This window comes from Schistocerca piceifrons, chromosome X (genome assembly GCF_021461385.2).
Source record: "Schistocerca piceifrons isolate TAMUIC-IGC-003096 chromosome X, iqSchPice1.1, whole genome shotgun sequence".
NCBI lineage: Eukaryota > Metazoa > Arthropoda > Insecta > Orthoptera > Acrididae > Schistocerca > Schistocerca piceifrons.
The window spans coordinates 11,928,081-11,941,466 of record NC_060149.1 but is presented as its reverse complement, the minus strand read 5'-3'; positions in this window follow the sequence as shown (position 1 = coordinate 11,941,466).

Here is a 13,386-nt window from a genome sequence, read left to right as displayed (position 1 = left end):
AAATTTTTCGTGACTAAGGTCACTTACCCCCATGGAGTAATCAAAGAGTCTTTGTTTCGTTCATGGTTCAGTTGTGGCTGTAGATTTTGTGAAGTACTGGCTTGGTCCTTCAGCTGGGACAATTGGATCAGCTGCAGCTTTTACTTTGTCTGTACCAAGGGGACCTGGATTTTTCCACAGAACAGATGGTCTGGTTCTGTTGTCGGTTAATGTGTGGGCATGCCTGAGGATTGCATTTCGCACAACTTGACTGACTGTGTTCTGCTTTTGCTTGTAAACAATATGAGTTTCAGGAGGTGTGGGAGGTAGTTTGTATGCCTGTTATGCAGTGTTTTTGAGATTCATGAGCTATTTCAGTTTTTCAGTTAGTCAAGGTGAGGTTTCCTTCTTACTTTTCTGGTCTTTAAGGGAGAATAATTGCCATATAGTTGAGTAAGTTCGTTCATAAGTCCATTACGTTTTTCTTTTATGTGCAAGAAGTGAATAGGAACGTTCTCCAAACTATTTCTTGCCCTTCAGTAGCAAGTTGAAATAAATCAATGCGTTTGAAGTCTCGGCATGTGATCACTTGTGGATTCTTTCTGGAACATTCTAGGTTCATTCCATGTCAAGTCATCCAGGCCATGACACTCATTATCTAGTTGTGAACTGAGATTTTGTGTACTGCTTATGTAACTAATATCATGAACTTTTGCCAATTTTTATTGCTTTGTATACATTCTGTTGGTAGCAATTGCTGAAAGTTTGATGCAGTGCAGTGCGACAAGTCTTTTAACAGTGCCACCAGTACCATCACAGAGATTTGCCATGGCTGGTAGCAAAAAAGGACCAGCTGCACTTTATGTTGAAGTCGTGTTCATGGTAGCAGGTATTTCTGAAATTCTTACAGTTATTACACTGTGCAGCACAACCATCAGTGAAATATTCAACATACACAAGATGAATTACTGGAAATTAAAAAAAAAATTCAGTACCATCTTCTGAGTCTGATACACCAAGGCAACATCGTGTTCTAGATCATCACAAACAATACAAATACTTTTTGCATGCAACTGTTTGTCCTTTTTGTAACATATAAGGACAGTGCGGAGAGTGCAGCTGCCATTGTTCCAATGGTACCCCTGTACTTATCTTGAAAACAAAATTGAGATTTTCAATGAAATCCATTAAATTTAACACTGATCATTCATCAAGTGTTTCCTTCTTCATTTTCAGATAATCAGATTGTGATTCAGAAATAAAAGAGTATGGAGTAAGTTTTTCAATTTTCTTAATTAGTGTGTCACAGAATTCTGGTAGAGAAGTGATTTGAACACTTAAAGTCATTCTATCAGTTGATACTCTTTGACTGTACTGAACCATCTCATCAGGATCATAGACTTCTATTTCATTTTCTAAATGGATTTGAAGCAATGAACTGGTGGGGCATTTTTCACACAGACGAAGCATACAGGCTCGGTTTTTTATATCACATGTTAATATTTTAATTAGATCTTGGTATGTTTCTTTAATAGAAATGGAATTTGGAAGCAATTTAACGTTTTGGTGGTAAATGCACACACATACGGTATGTGTTCCTGATGATCCTGCAAGTATTCACTGTTTTGGTCGAAGAGAAGCCAATTTTGAGAATCCTACTTTATTTTGAGGATACTTTTTATAGAGAGAATACTGTTTAGTTAAATTACTTAAGACAAGACGCTTTTGTTCATAGGTATTTTTGCTGGTGCTCACTTTGGCTTTTTTCCCAGGCATTATTCTTGTGTTTTCGTCATCCAAATAAAAACTCTTTACTTTTTGCACTGTATCATGTGGCAATGTTTTTCCTCTTTCCTGCTCAGCCATCGATAAAAGAACTCCTGCTTGTCATACCAAATATTCAGAAACCTGAAATTTGGAACTGCCTTTCTGCCGAGACCAAGTTGGTGGCACAAGAGTAACTGAATGTTTTTCACCATTATATGCATAATCAATTTTCTGTTTGATTTTGTCCATGAGTTGATCATGATGTTCTGCCTTTTCTTCCAGTTCTGTTAAATCACTGTCAGGGATAATGCTTGCATCAGCAGCCAGCTCAACTTGATATGTAGGTGAAATTTTAGTTTTCAGAGCCCCAACTGCTGATTCCAATTTTTGTTTGTCTGTTGCATACCGACTATGCTGAGCAACTGAATGCAGCTTTGCAGGAGATACTCATAATGTAAATAAGCTAGTATTGAGCACAGATTTTTCAGGAGTCTGCACCTTCACATTACTTTCATTTATATATTCTGGAGATAGATGTCACTTGCTTGTTTTTCATTAATAAGATTGATACAGGTTGGGAACATTTTCTCCCCATGAATAACGCTGGAGCATCCCATTTTGAAGGTCTTTGCCTTTTCTAAACTAATTTTACTCAATCCAGGTAAAACAGATCGTTTATGGCGCTTGAGGGCATCACAGCAAATTTTCATATATAGAGATAATCTGTGCAGGTACCTGTCTTTGTGTTTAACACAAACCCATGAAACAGTTAAATCGCAGTATGAGTGATGTTGCTTCACTATAATAAAAGTTCATTTGCACAACAATGAAAAATCATTCCATACCATTCTTTCATTACAAATGTATTTCATGTAATTATTGTAACACGAGGGGACTTACTTTTCTTTTGGAATAAACAGTTAAAAACTGCAACAACAGAATTTTTAACCAATAATTGACTCTAGGTACAACTCGGTACAAGAGCTCAGAACTGCATGCTCAGTGAACACTGCAGGCTTTCGTATAAAAATGTGACCATCAACTACCTTCCCTCAGGCTCAGAGTTGAAATATTAAACGTTTTGGCTGGTTTTGTTGTCTAGGGGCTGGGATACGTGGTTGCCACATTACAAGCCAAATACTGCTGAGTCTACAGTATACAGTATGAACATACACATGAATGGTGGGCTCCATGTGTTTCCCAGGTCATGCAGCGATCGTAAATCATACCCATGAATCGAATGGTCAAACGTTCCCATCACTTGGAAATTGCGAATTTTGAATGTAACATAGAAATTTACAAATGAAAGATTGTAATGAAATAAAATCTGCAGGTACTATTTTAACAACTTTAAATGATGAGTACAATATCAAAAGTACCTTAAAGAATGCCATTTATTACTGTAAAACCCTTATTGGTGTCGATGGTCAAGAAATAAAATAAAACATAAGTTGAATTACAGGGAAACAATAGATTCCTACTTCACGTAATTAGTTATGAACAACAACATAGCTCGCGAGAAATTCACTTCTAAACGCATACAAGGTCTTCACTGCAGAAGCCACGGAAATCTCCCGCGACCATGCGCAAACTGCTCAATACTCTACAAGTATTTCCTGCGACCGTCCGTCACGCCTCCCCATCCAGCACCCCTGTCGTGTCCTGTGCGACCCGATGTTCCTCCCCCACTTCCTTACAGTCTCTCCATTGACTTTGGTAGTTGCCTACCATAGAAACAAGTGCTGTGGTTTGCTAGAGTGGTCCCGCCATATCTCCAAGCCAACGCACACTCACAAACATATTGAAATACACACGAAATACTGGCTTTAGATTTAAGTAACTTGAAATTAAATAAATATTCCTATGGATGGACCATAAACATGCTCTAACACACATTATTATATACATAAACAAATCAAATAAACATATATCAATGGAATAGAAACACGTGTAGGCCAGTAGCCTAATGTCTCTGTGCTTTCTAAAACACAGTAAATATTTGACCAATTTGTTCATGAATAGTATATATGGGATATAAACAAAGACACAGATGAATCCATATATTTATAAGCATGCTGCTAGCGTTTTTCTGTGTAACTGTGGAGTACTTCTTCCCGATGCGATCAATAGTAATTGGCCACTTTGACCTCCAATAATTCATTTACTATTCAAGTTACATGCCTGTAATTCATACCAATTTAGGTTTACACTAATAGCTTTCTAAAGACACATCAATCGACAAAATCGGATGAACCGTTTAGGTTTTGGAAACTCGTTGCTAGGTGTTACTTATATAATTAACAGTCAGGTACTAAACTTTAAACTAATAAAGGTATTGAAAATCTGATTACACCACCATAATCGTCGAGCAAATAATAGTAATGTACATGTTTCTTTTTAGGTATTATGATTTGTCTGGCTATTATTAATTTCTGCATGAACTGTGAAATGTCTGCCATTATGGTTTCACAAAGTCCGCCATCTTTCGCATTCCCGGCATACAAATATCCTTCATCACCACAAATTACAGTCGTCGACACAGTGACAACATGGAAATCCCAGCTACACTGTCGAACTGGACCCTGTGCTGGGGCTGCCCCTCTTGCTCCAGCTAATGTTGGTCACCAAGCGGTTGCTGATGACCCCGGCGTGCCGAGTGGCCCGTGAGGCCACGCCAACTCCGAACTTAAAATATTTTCAGGGCACCACAACTTGCCCGTTACATCACAACAGATGTCTCAAAACAAAGGAAATGGACGATGCAATACATGTTGTGGCAATAAAACAGTGTTCTCAGTGTAGTGGCATCACCGTTTAAGACGGGAAAAGGTTAGCTTCAGTACAATATTTCTGAGCGCACAAGTTACAGCCAGGTGCAGGCCTGTTGGCAATAAGTTACACTACCAGCGGTTGTGAAGTAGAATGGAGGCCACAGGGCCGTAGACCTAATGAAAAGAGTAAACACAGCGGTTAGTATGGCCCAAGTTACAGGCAGAAGGGGCCCACTGGACCAACCCAGGTGTTATGAGTACATGACTCGTAGCAGTCCATTAGCAAAACAGAGGCGCACAGCCACGTATAAATAAGTGCCGGTTCACTAACAAGGCATCCAAGTGTGATAGCTCTCCTGGACAGCGGGGAATGTCACACCACTGGCTTCACACTGCAGGAGATGGAGCACCAACATTCCAGTCCACAGCAGGTCGCTGGTTTGACACTCTGAGGCCAACGTGGGGTCCTCAGCCAGCCAGCGGCGGGCCACACCACAGCTCCCTACTGTGGGTAGTCTTGTTGGCTCCCAACACACGCCGGAGACATCCCGAGACGAGGGCTGCAGATTCTGACGCTGGATCATGGGTGCTTGTTGTCGCCGCGATCTTAGCCACACCTGTGAGGAAGCACGCCATTGGCAGCCTTGCAGTGGGTGGCGCTGAGGCAGCGGGGATGGAGACCACTGAGACGACTGCCGGCGCAGTCTGACATTGTCACAACTCCACGGCCGTAAAAGGCCGACACGCAGCAGAGCGTTGCAAAGGTCACTGAGGCTGGCATTCCGCAAAAAGCCATTTCACAGACAGCGAAGTGGTGTCCTCAGCATTGCAGGACCCAGTGACCCAGACTGAGAGGAACGGGGGCACTGTAGCTGGAAATAATAAGTCACTTGGGAAACTTGGACAAGTTTTAATACGGCGCATCCCGACAGTTTCCATCCTCGTCCAACATACCTCTACATCAGCTATGATTTGTTCCTAAGGAAATCCAGTGTAGCCAACTTCAGCAATTGTGATGACACGGTAGTCATGAATTAGCAACTTCAATATTTCTTTTACAATAACATTGTTTTTCACACTTCCCATTATTTCTACAAACAGATTCTTTTTGTGTGACATAATGGAATATTTATAATAATACTGTAAATTTTTGAAAGGTATTTATGAGGGGCCAATACCTTAAAGAAATTATAATGTTCATATTTGGATTTTGTTTAAAAGAAATTATTTACAATTTTCTCTGAGATGTAGTTGATGGATATTCACTACAATAATTGTGACTATAAAAATATAAACCTTTCTCTTTAACTAAAGAAGAAATTCAAGCTTCCACTGCAAAAACTTTAGGAACTATTGCTTTTTTAAATTATAAATGAGTTCGTCTATGAAAGACTGAATTCCTTAATCTGTACAACTTCTATTTATCGTAAGTGTAAAAGTAATTGACTGCAACATTTACATTTTGGAAACGTGAATACAGCTAGGTAAACTTCCACTACTCAAAATTTCAAGGATTTGCTTGATAATGGGTGTCATTTCGTAAAATTTCTGGATGGTCTGGCGTGGAATGAACCACTTGCGAGCAGGTCATGAAAATTATGTCATGGACAGACATGCCAGGTGCAGGTATTTCAGAGGTAAGAATAACTCTGTTTGTGGATTTCGTTGCAAACGAAAAAAATGAAATGATCGTGTGGCATAGATGGCCGGGAGGCCCCATGCAGGAACTTCGGGTGCCAGGTTGCAAGTCTTATTCCAGGTGACGCCACATTGAGCGCTCTGCATGTCGTTGATGATGAGATGATGATGAGGGAAACAAAACCAGTCCACGAGTGGAGAAAACCTCCATCGCGGCTGGAAATCGAACCCGGGCCCATTGCACGGTAGGCAAACACGTTACCACTCAGCTAAGCAGGCGGACTCATTGCAAACATATCTACGAGATTAATTGAAATACTAATCAGTCTTGGTTGCAAGGATTTATTGAAAACTAAAAAATCAAAAAGCATCTTCAGAATATGTCTCTGTAACGTTAAACATTAATATTCTTTAGAGGGAAATGGGCGTCAAAATTACATTTCATAAAACAAAAAATTTATATATCGTGAGTGGTGAGCAGAGATGATGGTGGAGCATTGGTGTCAGAGGACAACACTGGTAGCTACTAAACAGCGTCAAAACGCTCACACGAAGCTCCGCCCCTTGCCTTCTGCATGACATAGTTGAGAGCATAATATACGATGGTAGCATATGTAAAAGACAAAGCATGGATCCAGTTGTTGATAAAATGCAACATTAAGGATTATTTAATTCAGTCAGGATGTAGTAGTAATTGTTTTTCATTGGCAGAAATAATTTTCTGTTGGTTGTTTGCATATGCCGTTAATTACTTGAGCCAGGGTACAATAATTACTACTGCACCCTGCTCACTTTATATAATCCTTAATATTTAATCTACAGCTAGACCTATATTTTATATTTTACAAATGTTAACCATCATATGTTAAGCTCTATTGGCTCTCCGTGTCATCATACAATGGGGGAGGGGCACAGCTCCCTCTTTAGGCTGGGAACACACAGGTCCAGCATTTCACCTGAAGCAAAATGTTGCGTAGCGTGTTGCTCCAAGCGTTTTGCTTCTTTGCTGCTCCAGTGTGCGGGAGGTAATATTTTGTTTCAAGCAACAGTACGTAATATTGTTTGTATTGTTCTCCTCCAGTAGTGGCGCAATTAACATGTGTGACGAGGAAGTCAATGTAGATATTGCTTTGTGGCAGTTTTTGCAAATGCTGGACTCAAATGAAAGGAAATATTGGGTTCACCCGATCAATCAGAGGAGAGACATTAAGAATTATTGTAGAATGAGTGTCAATTGTTTTGAAATTTTGTTGTAAGTGCCGTAATTAGCCTCTTAATAACTTTATAATTAAAATTTATAATTATATTTTGTAATGTGGAACAGCTATACGAGTGGTTCTCAACCTTGTTACTGCTGAGGACCACTTCTTACCCTTCAGAATCCGAGGCAGACCACATACAATATTTCGTTTTTAAATCAGTCATAGGGATATTTTTCTTTTCTTTTTGGCAGCAATTCACAGTTCATTCATGTAACAGAAATGGGACATCCATATAAAATCAATCGGCTATTTCGTATTATAAATTTGTTTCTTTTCTACATTTATCAAGAAAATAGTTGAATTTATTTTGTACATTTTTGTTTCTATATGTTGCTCATATTGTAATATATGGTACATAAATTTAAGTCTTTAGGCTTAAATGTCATACTCATAGAACATAATAAATAAGCACTACTTATTTATACCATCACACGTCATTAGGTGAAATGAAATGAAACCTTAAGTTATATTAACATATTTTATTAATTATAAAATAAAATTGATACCAAACGAAAGAAAACAGTACTGTTAAATGTAAATTCAAAATATAATTGTTACATTATAATGAAATGTCAAAACATATTTTTCAAGGAAGAGTTACTTTTTCTGAACCACAAAAGGTTATTTGAATTATGATAGTCACCAAGCTGTAACAGATTATATTCGTCTTGAGCAGATATCTGAGATGGTGTCGAATCACCTGACGGGTTTCTACCATGAGAACTGCAGAAATTTGGTGCTGGTGAAATTTGAGGGACATTCGGTTGTCCTGAATAAAGCCCTTCTTCTTGATCAAGATAGTAGTTCCACTGTTTTTAACATCCATTTTGAAATGTCTTTGAGAAGTGTCAGACAATTTTTCAATTTCAGGCATTAGACCTCTAAAATAAAGCATCATAGGATGTTCTTCACATGATTTTTTTGGGTGATCGATTTAAAATATGCAGCCATTGGTTCAGCCACTACCTCTGCTGGTGTCTTAGCCTTTTTTTTTCCTTGTATTCATTTCGACCGCTGCTGTAAGTGAAGATGAATAACCAGCGACTGTGGCAACATCTGTCTCAGTTGTGGGTTGTTCTAAGTTCTCTTCTGTCCCTTCCTGAGCTGCTACATCTGTTAGTCTTCGAACCATATTGCTGGTTGTACTTTATGGATGTCCAATACAGGGAAGCAAAAAACTCATTGCGTCAGCCAAATACCACTTTTTCTTGTTGCCACCTGATCCACTGGCATTTTTTTCAGCTCACGCAAATATCTCGCGTATGAGGAACTCAGAACGTGCCGTTTGGACTTGCACTCATTACCTAAAACAAAACAACAAAAATTAGTAAAATAAGTTAAAAACTATTTGTACGCTAATAGTATTTGGTATTTTCAGGGTTCTGGCTACTGGGGATAGATTTCAATACGTCCATTACAATCTTCGTGTTGGTAAAACGACAGTCGGAAAAATAGTAGGTGAGAAATGTACTTACATTTGGGAAGTACTGTCAGCGTTGTATATGATGACTGAGCCTACAACTGAAAAATGGGCGTCGGTAGCTGAACGCTTTGAAGACTAGCGGAATTTTCCAAACTGCTGTGGCGCAGTAGATGGAAAACATATAAGAATTGAGGGACCATGGAACTGTGGATCAGCCTAATACAATTACAAGAACTTTCACTCTATTGTGCTACAAGCAGTGGTAGATGCTGAAGGAAACTTTTTGATAGTTGGCATAGGAGCACCGGGTAGAAACAATGATGCTGGTGTGTTTCTCTCTTCAAGCTTTGGACAGAGATGCGCTGACAAGAGGTTAAATCTCCCTGTACCCTGATTATTGTACCCAAACAAAAACGTTTCGTTTCCTTACGTGTTTGTAGCTGATGATGCATATGGTTTGGCCATCAATATGATGAAAGCATTTCCAAGAGCAACACTTCTAAGTAATGATAGAAAAATATGCAATTACAGGTTATCTAGAGCTCGCAGAATAGTAGAATGAGCGTTTGGTATGATGGATAAAAAATTCAGAGTTCTTGAGCAAGCAATTCTCGTTCACCCAGATGTCACAAAACAAATTGTATTAGACTGTTGTGTGTTGCTCAATTCCATAAGAAAAAGGGAAAGAAAACTAGCAGAAGCCTATGATGAGCTTACGCATATTGTTGAAGTTGATGAAGAACCACAGCAGGCTGGAACACGAGCCTCAAAAGCAGTGTACAAAGTTAGAGAAAGCTACATTCGGTTTTTTAATTGCCCAACAGGTGCTGTTCCTTTGCAAGACAGGATGGCCTTCTGTGATTAAGATATCAATCAACGTGTGAAGAATTATTAACGTATAGACCTTAATGTAGAAATGAACTCATGTACAAAAGTAATGATAACGATTAAATACGAACATTTTTAGGTTAGGCTTTACCGTGACTGTAATGAAACAACAAGTAATGGTGACTGGTAACAGTGAACTTGTTGTTTCATTTAATGATAACGATTAAATTATTATCCTATTATCTTACTAAATAGTAATTTATGATCAATTTTGAAATATTTTTGTTTAAATCTATATAAAACATTATGTTTAAAGTTGTAAAACGATTGAAAGAAGAGGTTTTCAAAATATGAACACTTTTATAACTCATGAAGGTCATTCTTGATAAAATTGCACGAATTATATTAATTTGTTTTTTAATTATACATTTCTTACCTGAGATCTTCATTTCCTGACCTGTGTGTTGCCATGCTTTGGTGATCACATCCTGCTTGTGGTGATCTTTCCTGGTAATCACATGCAACTTGGGTCTGGTTTCCACGAGGGCTACAAGTTATCAACATCGATAACTGTATCGTTGACCACGCCATCTTCCCCTGTTTCAGTCATTACACAGTACACTTGACTAAAACACAGATCTGAAAACACAAAGCAGATGCTTCTGAACTGTCAGAGCTGCGCGTGACAGCTGTATCGGTGGGTAGTGGAGGGGAGTTGGTGCATGCGCAGAACGTTTTGCTCCTTGAAACAGGCATCATGCTGTATCAGTTGCAGGCGTCGAGCAACTGCTCAAATGTTTCAAGGTGTTGCTGTTGTGTACATAGTTCCGTGCAGTCAGGGCATACAGAACTTTCCCACTAGAGCGTGCCCCACTAAGCACAACAGAGCAGGCGCAGCACCCGTCCGTCTCCGCACTATGAGATGGCGCTGCATTAGAGACGGACCATATTCTGCTTCCACAGATCTGCATATTAATATGTAACGCAGCCAAGGAGATTGCTGCTAACGTAGAACCTTTTCTCCTCGCGGATCAACTCACGCAGTGATACATGAATGCGCGAGGTATTATAATGAATGTACAGACCTCTGATTAGTCAGTCTGCATTTGTCTGCACCAGTCTGTACCTGTCTGCATTAGTCTGTACCAATCTATAGTCAAGTTTCAGTTTGCGCCTAATAAGATTATCATATTCCTGTACATAGCCATGAAGAGAAATGTATAGACACTTTGTCAAGTGTTAGAAATATGTGAGAATAAGATTAACATACCAAGACCAAAGGAACTTCAGATTGTCAATTGTAAACAGTATCTAGAATCAAGTTATGTAATGTCTATGCTTTTTATTATTTTAATCAAGTTCTATTTAAAGTTGGTCACCGTCAATCTGCTACTCTTAAGTGTGCAAGTGGCATTTCTATCATCTGACCTAACGGCAGAAGATAAACACGCCACAATAAGATCACAAGACATATTGCTGACACTCGCCTACTTCGTCAGAATGCAGTGTTCTCCATTTCTTTATTTTCCATAGCTGACATACCATTACCGTAAGACTGGACATAAAGTTTGTCCCTTGGTCTGTTTTTAATAGTCTCTGGACTTCCAAATGGTTGTCTCAGCAGTCATGTCGTTAACAGCTACCATAATACTGAAAATGTAAATACATGTGATAAAAATGAGATTTCACATAGTATTAAGCATAGGAAGTTTCAAAAAGACGGTGAGAGGACTGACGTGTAAACAGTGCAACTTCTGCCTACATGAAAAGAGTACAGGAGTCAACATTAAATATGTGGGTGAAACTATGACCTGGCAATGAGCTTTTTGTATCGTGGAAACTGGACATCAGTACAACTTAGATTTAGAACTGATAAGTGAAATAATTAAAGATCTTCAAAAACAGTTGCAGCCTCAAAAACAAGTACTTGATCAAAACAATGAGTTCTTATTGGGTATTTGTGTGAGCAATGATCAGTTGGTGTCATCAGGTTTGGATGAAATGAAGTATAAAAATTATGAGTATGATTTTGTGTTTCCTAAAAAATATAGCACATTCAGATCCCAGAAACAAGACAATATTCTACTTTCTAATGAATCTGAAGTGCTAAACTTAGTTGAAAACGGCAAAAAATGTGAAAGTACAGTTCCTCAGAAACTTTTCACTACTGATAGAGAAAGTATGTCACAATAACTCAAAAAATATAATAATATGTGGTGTTCTCAACATTGATTTCCTTGAAGAATCTGCTCAAAAGTCGCAATTAGTAAATTTAATGGGGTCATTCAACTTAAATATGAAAGTTTAATGTCCAACAAGATTAAACAGCTATCTTGATTAGGTCTGCTACTAACACTGATTGCACTGTAAAATTATAGATGTTGGTTTTTCAGATCACAGTGCACTAAAAAAGCAGTCCGTCTTCAGGCCATGAGTGGCCTACCGGGACCATCCAACTGCCATGTCATCCTCCGTGGAGGATGCGGATAGGAGGAGAGTGGGGTCAGCACACCACTCTCCCGGTCGTTATGATGGTATTCTTGACCGAAGCCGCTACTATTCGGTCGAGTAGCTCCTCAATTGGCATCACGAGGCTGAGTGCACCCCACACTGGACTAACAATACATTTTAATCCATCACTCAATGTACTCCCAACAGGAAAACAGTTATGAAGTGTAGAAGTAATAGTGACAGTAACATAAATAACTTTGTACTTGGCTTAAAGAAAGAAGACTGGCAAACCGTATTTACTTCTTCAACTGCAAATGAAAAATATGACAATTTTTTCCAGATTTTTGAATATTACTTTAATACTACACACCGGAATCGGCTACAAGGGTAGCGGAGTATGTGTGGAGTACACATGTGGGCTTTTTAGGTTAGAGAATTCCCTCCCTAGGCACGACAAGACGCCTCCTGAGACGCGGCAAGGTAGGAGTAGGCAAAATGCAACAGGAAATAACAATATTAATCTGCTAATAGTAAACTGCAGGAGCGTCTATAGAAAGGTCCCAGAACTGCTCTCACAACGCCCATATAGTACTAGGGACAGAAAGTTGGCTGAAACCAAACGTAAACAGTAATGAAATCTTAAACTCAGATTGGAATGTTTACTGCAGAGACAGGCTGGACAGTGAAGGGGGAGGCGTGTTTATAGCGACAAGAAGTGCAATAGTATCGAAGGAAATTGACGGAGATCCGAAATGTGAAATAATTTGGGTGAAGGTCCTGGTTAAAGCAGGCTCAGACATGGTAATTGGATGTCTCTATAAGGCCCCCTGGCTGAGCAACTGTTGTGGCTGAGCACCTGAAGGATAATTTGGAAAATATTTCAAGTAGATTTCCCCACCATGTTATAGTTCTGGGTGGAGATTTTAATTTGCCGGATATAGACTGGGAGACTCAAACGTTCATAACGGGTGGTAGGGACAAAGAATCCAGTGAATTTTGTTAAGTGCTTTATCTGAAAACTACCTTGAGCAGTTAAACAGAGAACCGACTCGTGGCGATAACATATTAGACCTTCTGGTGACAAACAGACCCAAATTATTTGAAAAAGTTAACGCAGAACAGGGAATCAGTGATCATAAAGCGGTTAGTGCATCAATGATTTCAGACGTAAATAGAAATATTAAAAAAGATAGGAAGATTTTTCTGTTTAGCAAAAGTGACAAAAAGCAGATTACAGAGTACCTGATGGCTCAACACAAAAGTTTTG